The 10,127-nt window shown below is 51.7% G+C and overlaps 1 long non-coding RNA gene across 1 annotated transcript; it reads left to right on the top strand.

Annotated features, from left to right (window-relative positions):
- The first annotated feature begins 6,089 nt into the window (after positions 1–6,089).
- LOC123479058 (uncharacterized) lies at positions 6,090–9,678 on the top strand. The gene is made up of 4 exons (XR_006654542.3): positions 6,090–6,910; positions 7,332–7,554; positions 7,793–7,923; positions 8,819–9,678. It is a non-coding gene; the product is annotated as an uncharacterized lncRNA (long non-coding RNA).
- The last annotated feature ends 449 nt before the right edge of the window (positions 9,679–10,127 follow it).

A 10,127-nucleotide genomic window follows, 5' to 3' on the forward strand; every position in this document is an offset into this window, starting at 1 on the left:
GCTAGCTTCCTGGTTCTCAGGTTCCAGCCCAAAGCGGCCGTCCTGTGTGACTGCGCAGAAGGGGAGATGTGACGAAGTACAGATTTTAGTGGAAACTGACTTTCCGATAGTTTTTTGAACATCGTCACAATTTGCATGTTTGGCGAGGTCTACTTTCCTTTTTAAGCTAAAGCTTCTGACTTGAGTCTTTTTCTGTTTTCTTTTTTAATGCACCAGCCAACAGGATGTGTGAGCTTAAATGCAGAGACGAACCCTTAGAGGATGTTCAGAGAAAGGTCAGACCGTGACCCTTACGCAGATAGGAAGCATGAAAATGTGTTACAGATTTTATTCTACTCGTGACAGAACCAGGCAGACGTAAGAGCCGATTTAAAAGAGAAGTGCAGGAGCGCAAATGAATAGAGAGGAAGGATTATTAAATTGAATTGCAAGTTGGGGCAAAACTGGATTTTCCGCAGAGTGGAGGGAATTTGCAGGGCCCTCGGCTACACACGACTTTGCAGAGCGGTAAAATAGCTGTGAAAGGAAGGGAGGTTAAAACTGGGGCTCTCCTGCCGCCAATGTGGAACAGGCCTGGGTGCAGCCTGGCACGTGCGGGCGCCTTCTGGACCCACGGGGATCAGTGTGATCCTGGGCTGGGACTCTCTCTGACGGTCTCTTTGTTACACTTCCAGCTGGTCTGCTGTTGTGCTTGTTTCTACTGGTATCATGCTCAAAATGTGCTGGTCCCTGAAGAGTCCCCAACACTCACAGCACCCAGACATTGGCGCTTCTGACTTTGAGGACATGGGACACATGGTGAAGAAACCTTTCTCTGAGGCCCGAACAGTGTTACTCACGAAGGCCTGAGTGCACAGTTAAGGGTCATGCTGCACCTGTGCTGAGCAAGAGATCCAGGTGACGCAGGCTCACGCTGCTCCTCAATACATTTGCGTTTGTATGTTTGTGATACAGGGTGCTTCTAAAGCGCAAGGTCCTACCCTGGCTGGTGTGGTTCAGTGGATGGAGCACCAGCCTGTGAACCAAAGGGTCTCCGGTTCAATTCCCGGTCAGGGCACGTACCTGGGTTGTGGGCCAGGTCCCCAGTAGGGGGTGTGTGAGAGGCAACCACACATTGACCTTCCCCTCTCTTTCTCCCTCCCTACCCCTCTCTCTGAAAAATAAATAATGAAATCTTTTAAAAAATAAAAATAAAGTGCAAGGTCCAGGGAAGGGGCTCTTCTCGCCTGCGTCTAAAGGGGATACTCCCCTTTGGCCAAACCTTCTTCTTTTTCCTGGCTAGAATGCCTCTGGTTCCTAAAGACACAGTATTTGACTTTGTCACAGGCTCCCTTGGCAGAGCCATTTCTTAGAAGTTTCTCAGAGAAACTCAAAGGTGAAAATAATGCTGTCTGGTGAAGAGTTAAAAATAGAGCTATGACTCCGGGCCTTTGGGGCTCAAGGGGGCAGTAGAGGATGAAGGGGCGCCCCAGGCAAGGATTCCGCTGTAACGTGACTCTGGTCTTCCTAGGACGTGGGGTGTTCTCCCTCCTGGGCGGTCCTGGGCGGCAGCAGGGTTTGCCCTGGAACCCTGAACCTGGGTCGGGGGGTTGCTGAGAGCCCCTGGGCTGCTGTGGCGCTCTTCTTCCAGGCACCTGGGAAGGCCAGGTGGACCCTACCGAATTTATCTGATGATATTTCTTCGGTCTCTGCAAGACACCGATATCGACAAAAGAGCTCTTGTTCATTTTCCGAGATCTTCACGTTCCCTTCTCCGGCACATGCCAGCCAACTAAACTCTCACGTCCTCTGCTTTTGGGGGGATGAGTCTGATGGTGTGGCTGAAGCGGGAAGCTGAGGCTGAGATTCGAGTGGGAAAACCACCCTGGCCACCAGAGCCCTGCGGGGAAGGGCTGACAATCTGTGAGCAATCTGCACCGGGTCCACCCACAATGTTAATAATCGAATCGTGGCGAAGGTGCCTTTTGGAGAGGTTTTCTGGCTTGGCAGGAGACTTATTTTGAAAGCTATTTCCCCAAACACCAGGCAGTGTCCAGGCTGCAGGCACAGTGCTGAGCAACAGAGAGCAAGTCCTGACCTCCGGGGTCACCCTCCTAGAGCAGAGATGGAAGGAATCAGTTAATTCGGTAGTGATTGGCGCTGTGAGGAACATGAGGGGGGTGAGCTGTGCCAGCGGCGTCCTCTCTGAGGTGTGACCAGGTAAAAGAGGAAGCAAACCACGGGGAGGGCTGGGCAGGACCTGGGCCAAGCCACAGAAACCAGAAGTTCAAGGTCTCGAGGCAGGCACCCGCTTAGTGCTTGTTAAGTCCAGTACAGAGTGGAGCAAACCAAGGGAAGGAGCGTGGAGGGTTAGCTAGTATCCAATAGAATTAAAGCCAATGACCCAGGAAACCTCTCCACAAAGGTGAAAGAGAAAGAAAACAATTTTATTGTTGAATAAGCATTCGACCAGGGTCCCAGGTACGCTCCGTTAAAAAATCACGGGACAAAGACATCTTGCACTTCTGCACAGGCAGTCTGACACAGCCCCTCCCAAACATGATAGCGAGCTAAACAATGACGGGTCCTTAAGTGGGAAGACTTGACTACGGGGTTTGTCACGTGCAGAGTTCGTCCTAACTTCGCTGGGTAGTTGGGGTGCTATCGTCTTTGGTTATGTTTCAAAATGATGCTTCTGGTCCTTTAGAAAGGCATTCCAGGGTATGGCAAGAGGATTCTGTACCTTTAAAAAGATTCATATACACTTGAAAGAGAGAAAGAACTTCCAAGTTATCTAAAGCAAACGCTCTAAGAAAAGTCTTCTGTGGCAGGGTATATTTACTGCTTAATTTTAATCAGAGTTAGGTTTTTTGTCACCTTGTGTTTATACAGGTGTCCCACACTCCCCTGACAGCCTCCCAATGCTCTGTGTTTGCGTTTCCTGTGCGTGTTAATAATGTCAGATAAGGAAAAACAAATACGAACCTCCTAAGCCATTAAATAAAACAAAATCTGTCCGGAAAAAAAAATGAGTAAGAAAACTCATTTTAGGATGAGTTGTACCCCAAGCCACTCCGGTGGACAAAGGCCAAATGTCCCCCAGATTTTCTGCGTTGCAAAAACTGGTCCACAAAGCCAGCTAGTCTCCCACATGGCGGGGGGGGGGGGGGGGAGGCACGGTCACAGTCAGAGAGCCAGCCGAGCTCCAGCCAGGCGACGCACACCCACACACAGTCACAGCTCACACACTCTCATCCCCATCAATAGCAGCAGCATCACAAGTCAGTTCTTGCTCTGGCTGCTGTGGCTCAGTGGATTGAGCGCCGGTCTGCGGACCAAACACAAAAGCAAAAACTGTATATGTTCAGCTTATTGCTGTGTAATCCACATGCCATACGACTCAACTATTTAAAGCATACAATTTAATAGCTTCTAGTCCATTCACAGAGCTGGGCAAACATCACCACAATCGATTCTACAACACTTTCATCACTTCCCCGACGTCCCCCATCCCCATTAGCGGTCACCCCTCTTTCCCCCACCCCACTCCCAGCTTTCCTCAGCCCCTGGTCCACTTTGTGTGTCTATCAATGCGCTGACTCAGGACATGGCGTGTAGATGGAATGACACAATATGTGACCTTCTGCGTTTGGCTTCTTTCGCTCAGTGTAATGTGTTCAAGGTCCATCCATGCTGTTGCATGTAACCACTTCATTCCTTTTTATTGCCGAATAATATTCCATTATAGGGATATACCACTTTTATTTATTCATTCGTCAGTTGACAGATGTTTGGGTTGGTTGCACCTTTTAGCTATTGTGAGTAATGCTGCTACAAACACTTACGCATAAGTGGGTTTTTTTGGTGGACAGACGCAGGTTTTTTTAAAACAGCTTTGCTGAGATACAGTTGACATGATATTGTGTAACTGAAGGTGTACAATGTGGTGATTTCATCTAGATCTATACTGTGAAATGATTTCCACCGTGGTGTTAGCTCACGCTTCCGTCTTGTCATATCCCTTTCTTTTTTTGTAATGAGTGTGGACACCTGTTCTCATTTCACTTGGGTATCTACCTGGGAGTAGAATTGTTGGGCCACGCGGCAATTCTTTGTTTAATCTTTGGAGGAACTGCCACCGTTTTCCAGAGCGCTGCCCCATTTTACACTCTCATCAAGGGTGTGTGATGGCTCCAACTTCCCCGTAGCCCCACCAATAACTTGTTTTTATTTATTGTTTTATTTTTATGGCCATCCTAGTGTCTCCTAGAGACATCCTGTGGTGTCTCCTTGTGGTTTTGATTTGCATTTCATTTGCATGTAGAACGTCTTTTTCATGTGCTTTTTGGCCATTTGTACATCTTTTTTGCAGAAATGATGCTCAGATGCTTCGCTCTGCTTTAAGTTGGATTATCTTCAGTAATGTATGAGCCTCGTCTTTTCTTCTGTGAAAGGAGGGCGTTGCTTCCTTAACGAGCTAAGGTCAGGACAGCAGTGACTGGCAAGGTTCCCAGCGCTCTGAAAAGTTAGCCGACCTTCAGCTCACCTTGCCTGGAAAGTAGAAACCAAGTCGAACTCCTTTCACATTTCATCAGCTAGCACAGCGCTTGGCATGAAGACAGGCTCCGCAAACGTCTGGGAAGTATAACGTGCCAGTTCACACCACTCAGTATTCAAATTTCCATCCCAGGTGCTCTGCCCCCTCGCTCCCATTTCTTTCCTTGGACCTTTTCTTCTGGGAACAATTTCCTTAATTTCATCCCCCTTGCCAGCTGCCTCCTCTCCTGAAATCTAACTTGCAGTATCATTGAAGCTGATTACAGGAGAATCAAAGGCGTCCCCTGTCACAGCTCTGAGGGGACTATGAGTAACCTTTGAAGGAGCTTAAATGACTGTCAAAAGAACCTGTCCCCTTTTGGAGAGCCTGACAGAAAGTCATTCAAGTACTGAGTGCAGTGAGAGAAATGAGGTTTTGAAAAAGCCTGATTACATATTGACAGAGCTCTTCAGCACAGTTCAGTCACCCGGATGACCTAGCCTGCTCCGAGGCACAGCCCCCTTTCTCTTTTGTAAAGGACCCGACCACCGTCAGGCCCCTAAATCGAGGTTGGTGGCACCCCTCTCTAGGGGTGCAGAGCCCGCAGTGGGCCGGATTTGGGTGGTGGAATGGCAGTAATTTGATCATTCATTCAGCCAAGTGGAGGGAGAGTCCACCTGACTACAGACTTACTCAGGTGCTCTGCCAACCCCAGCTTCAGTGCCCGGGGCACAACGTGAAAGGGCAAGCGTAGGTGAGAGGTGTGGCCCATCTGCCTTGCACCTTCAGCAGGCCAGCACCAAAGACACCCCGTGAGAAAATGGGTGCGTGCAGTTTGCCCAATGGAAAGGATTTGCTGGATTTGGCCGTAGGCGCGGGGATAATGGGAATGTGCAAAACAAGGGGTGGAGGGACGGGAGATACTGGATTCGGCTGCAGGACGGTGGTCGAGACCCCAGGTCATTCTCTCGAGCCCGCTCTAGAACGGGCCCGGGGAGTATTGGTGGAAGGTGGAGATGGTGGGATCCTGGGGTACCGGGCCGGCTTGAATTTATCTTCATACTGAGGATCTAGCATGGTGCTCAGGGGCTGGCCCGGCCTCGGAAGAGAACTGGAAGTCAGCTCCAGGCGGGGCAGACCGCCAGGACGCCCATCCAATCGCGGCAGGGGACTCGGGGTAGGGACGCATCTCCAGACTTGCACAGAGACAGGGCACCGCGGGCCCCGGCTCGAGATCTGAGGCAAACGCGGCAGCACGACACCGGCCGCCTCTGACCACGGGACCCAACGCCCCGGCACTCCGCGGGTTCTGCACGGGAGGCGCGAGGCGCCGGCCTCGCAGGGACCGTTTAAACCATCCCGCGCTCCTCATTGGACAAAGGCCCTTGTCCATCACTGAGGGACGGCTACTGGACGGGGCCGGACATCGGGGAAGACGCCTCTCGGTGCTAAGTGGGGAGGGGTTGAAGATGCAGTACCCAATGGCAGTCAAGAGTTTCACTTCCGCAGAAGATTGGCAGATGCTCGAACCACTGAGGCTCCGCGGAGGGATATTGACCGTGGAAAATGATGCGTCCATTCTGCGATAAGTGTTTTGTCTCAGTGTGTGTTTTCTCTTGGTATATAAAGTGGGAGGTTAATTACCGCGTAAATGAAACTGTGTTGCAGGCGACTGTGTTTGTTTCAACTATTATTTTGGTTTTCAACTAAGGCTCCTGAATTTGGTAGACTGTTCCTGGAATTACCTAAAGCCTCAGGACCCCTTAGTGAGGCGCCCCCTTCCCTGTTGCAGGATCAGAGCTGGACTAACCCGCGCCGGGGCGCGCCGGAAGTGGTGGCCAAAATAATGGGCAGTGTGTGCGATTAGGTGAATTAAAGCCAAGATTGAATGAATGGTAGTCAATAGCAAAGAGGCAGAAACGGACAGTTCACAGGAGAAAAAAAATGTAAGGAGCACTTAAACATTTGAATGGATGCTCAACCTTTTTTATAATAAGAAAAATGCAAGTTAAAACCACCGAGCTAACATTTCGGACCTGTCAGATTGGTAAAAACCCAAAATTTAACAAGGTATTTCGTTAAAAATCAGCGTAGAATCGGGCTCTGTCGTGTGTTGCTGGTGGAGGGCCAGTTGGCATGGGGTGGGGGATGGGTATGTAATATCACAAAATAACATGTTAATCCAGCTTTGAATCAGCAGTCCGTTATCAGGAATCGACCCTGAGAACACACTTCCACAGGGAGTCGCACGAAGCTTTACTCATAGTGGTATCTGAAGTAGCACAAGGTCGGAAACGACACAAACGTCCATTAGTAGGAACGTGGCGGCACAAACTGTGGGGCATCGGACCAGCACAGTATTTTTGTAAAGCAGACTTTGCAGCGTGGGAAAAGGTGAGGGGGCCAGCGGTATTTTCTAGAGTGATTTCCAGAGACTTCGTGAAACGGGCTGCTTTCGCCCGGAACCAAACTAATAACAGTGGTTTACTCAGAAGGAGTGCAGGTGGTGATGGTGGAGAATCTGGTGGAAGCCTTTTGAGGGGAGGGGGGATTGGAGTAAAGTAATAGTAACAATAATTGTAAGAGAAAACCAAAGACCACAAAAATCTGTGACAATGGGAATTTGCTCGGCTTGGCCACCGCTCTCCAGGGACCCAGGGCTAGACCCTGGAAGGACCGGCATGCTTGGCTTGGGCCTCAAGTTCCTTACAATGGGCCCTTGCTGTCCGCGGGGCCGAGGGCATCTGGAGGTGGAGAGGGCAGAGAGGAAATGACTTTCACCTGCTGCAGGGTACTGTAAACTCTCCTCCCACAGTGCAGAGCTCGGCCTGGCCGTGGATCCCAGATGGTGAGGCTGGTGAGGCCTACGGACGGCTGTGGGTCTCGGCCACGCCAGCCGCCCTGCAGCTGCGGTTCAGGTGGAGGCAGATCCCAATCCCACGTCCGCGACGCTGGGCCTTCAGAACACGAGGCCCCGCCTTAACACTTGACGTCTTCCAGGCCCAGCAAGCTGCCCGGAAGATAAACTTTGTCAAACTGTGAGTATGGAGAGGTCCTTTGGACAAGTGTATGTTCTAATCAAACTGGGAAGAACAAAACAACCTCAAAGTGATCTGTTCTTAGGAAAACTATTTACATTTTCAGCTTTTAAAAAATCGAAAACAAGTAAAAATCAGCCAAAGAGTGGGGGGAAAGCCAGGGGCACGGCGCTCACAGCAGGCTTGCCCTTAGCTTTAGCCCGTTCTTAACGCTGCTTGTGTTCCGTGTTATCTTCAGAATGGCCGTGGGAGACAGCAGCCACTTGGAGGACGGGGAGCGAGGAGACACTCATTTTGTCCAGGTGATGCAGTTGCAGACACTTGGAGGAAAGAAGGAGGTCCTGAAAGAGCTCTAGCAAGGAGAGTTAGGTAAACAGAAATGGACTGTCTGTGGCCATGGTTTGTAACCCATTGCAGGTGTGTGATGGGTGACGAGCCACTGCTATTTGTGTGGGCACCTCCGGAGCTGGGCTCCGGAGTAGGGCGGTGATTGGACTGGGGCGGGCGGGCACTCAGAGGCTCCGAGCTGGTGGTCGGTGCTGGTGGAGACTGAGCCCTGAAGTCTCTGAACCTACAGACCCGGAGAGTTCATTCTGATTGGCCTCTGTCAGCCCCTGTGGCTCTAGCCCTGTGTGGTAGGGCCACAGGGGTGGTGGCCTGCCGTGGCCCGCCTTGTGAAAGTCTTACCTCTCTGTCCTCTCTCCTTCCCACCTGCACTTTCTTTCTCCGGGACCGTTTGGGTTTAGAGGCCCCAATGAGATGGAATTGTCTTCCCCTTAACACCTGTGAACAAACAGGGTGTTGCGCCTGCGTTTCAGATCGCAGGGCGGGTGTTGTCTCAGGTTGTGTGTTATGTTCTTGTCATCACCTCCCGGGGACTGGTAAGAATGGGTTTGAATCAGCTGGTACGTTGTGTTGGAAGGCGCTTTGATTTCCTTGGCTGGTAGCAATACTGACATCTGGGGCGACATAGGGGTGTCCGTTTGGAGTGGGTGGTGAGAGGACTCTGGCCACAGATGGACTCGAGGGTGTCCCGGTGAGGCAGATGAGGTGACAGGAATGGTATAAACAGAAGGGGGTGCTTATCTGGAATGGTGTCAGAGCCCCCAACAGTTGCAGGGAGCCAGCAGGGCTTCTGGAAGCTTCAGCGGCCCAGGGGGAGTGTCAAATGTCCCAGGTACTTCAGACACTGGCTTCCAAGTCCCTGGCAGGTGACAGTGGTCCTAGTGTCTACCCAGTACCACCCCCTGTCCCTTCCTTACAGAGCCCAGTGGGATCCAGTTGCCCCTCGTCTGAGTGGCCGCGTGTTCAGGGGACCTGGCTGCTGCCCCAGGCGTCTCAGCCAACCACAGTGGTCTGCGCGGTGCCCCGTTGAAGCGTGGACACAGGACATATCCTGGCCAAATGGCACCTGAAGGGAGGACCGGTTCCCTCACTCCTGGAGACACAAGCAAGAGCTGATGACCCTTTTGCTGCTTCTGGATGTGACACCTGAACTCCTACAGCCATCTGGCAACCACGAGGCGAGGCGGTCAGTGACAAAAGCCCGCACTATGAGGAAGGCAGTGCTGAACCGCAGCCTGGGCCTGGCCTTCCCCGGCCTGCAGCCCCTCCACCGTGGACCCCTCCGAGAGCGAGCACAGGGGGAGGTTCTGAACAGCCTCCAGCAAGGAGAGTCTGGTGAACAGAAAAGGCCTGGGGGAGGGAGGGGGGAAAGGGAAGTACGGTGCACTGACACGTGGCTATAACCAGACACAGCAGCCCCTCCCGCCACGCATATGGTCAGCAAAGCAGCAAAAGGAGTTACAGCGCCAGTGGAGGAGGCCCGAGAATTCCAGCCAGCCTGAGAGGAGGGTGGCTGTCCCATCGTTATTACTGGAGGTGCGTCAGATGCCATGGCTTCATTTAATTCTGTGTTTAGGTTTCTTGTTTTTTTTTTAAGATTTTATTTATTTCTTTTTATAGAGAGGGGAAGGGAGGGAGAAAGAGAGAAATGTTGATCCGGCTGCCTCTCTTACGCACCCCAGCTGGGGCCCTGGCCCACAACCCAGGCATGTGCCCTGACCAGGAACTGAACCGGCGGTGCTTTGCTTTGCAGAATGATGCTCGACCCACTGAGCCACACCAATTAGGGCTGATTTAGTTTTATTCCAGCAAATAAAAAATATTTATAAGAACTTCATGGGTTCTCCCTCACTCAGCTGGCTACGAAATTTCCTGCCAGTGGGGTGATCGGAAGCCAGGCCTGAGCTGCGCAGAGCAGCCCCGGGCGTTGCCGTCATCACGTGCTCCCCGACTCAGACGCGCCGCTCTCGCATGGCGTCCCAGACTCCGTTCTGTGGGGCTGTTTGGCACTGCCACCCGGTGCGGCCCTCCTTCCTGCGCATGTGTCCCCGCCCCTTCTCTGAAGGACTCGACCTCCGCAAAGGCAGGCACTGGGCTGTCACCCAGCTCTTCTGTCTGCAGTGTCGAGTGTAGTTCTAGGTGCATTATAAGCACTCAAATGAGCCTAACTACGTGCAGAGAAGTCTCATGCTTAAATAAGAGAAACTCTTAGAGGGCTTAACTCAGAT

Source organism: Desmodus rotundus, chromosome 9 (genome assembly GCF_022682495.2).
Source record: "Desmodus rotundus isolate HL8 chromosome 9, HLdesRot8A.1, whole genome shotgun sequence".
NCBI classification, from domain to species: domain Eukaryota; kingdom Metazoa; phylum Chordata; class Mammalia; order Chiroptera; family Phyllostomidae; genus Desmodus; species Desmodus rotundus.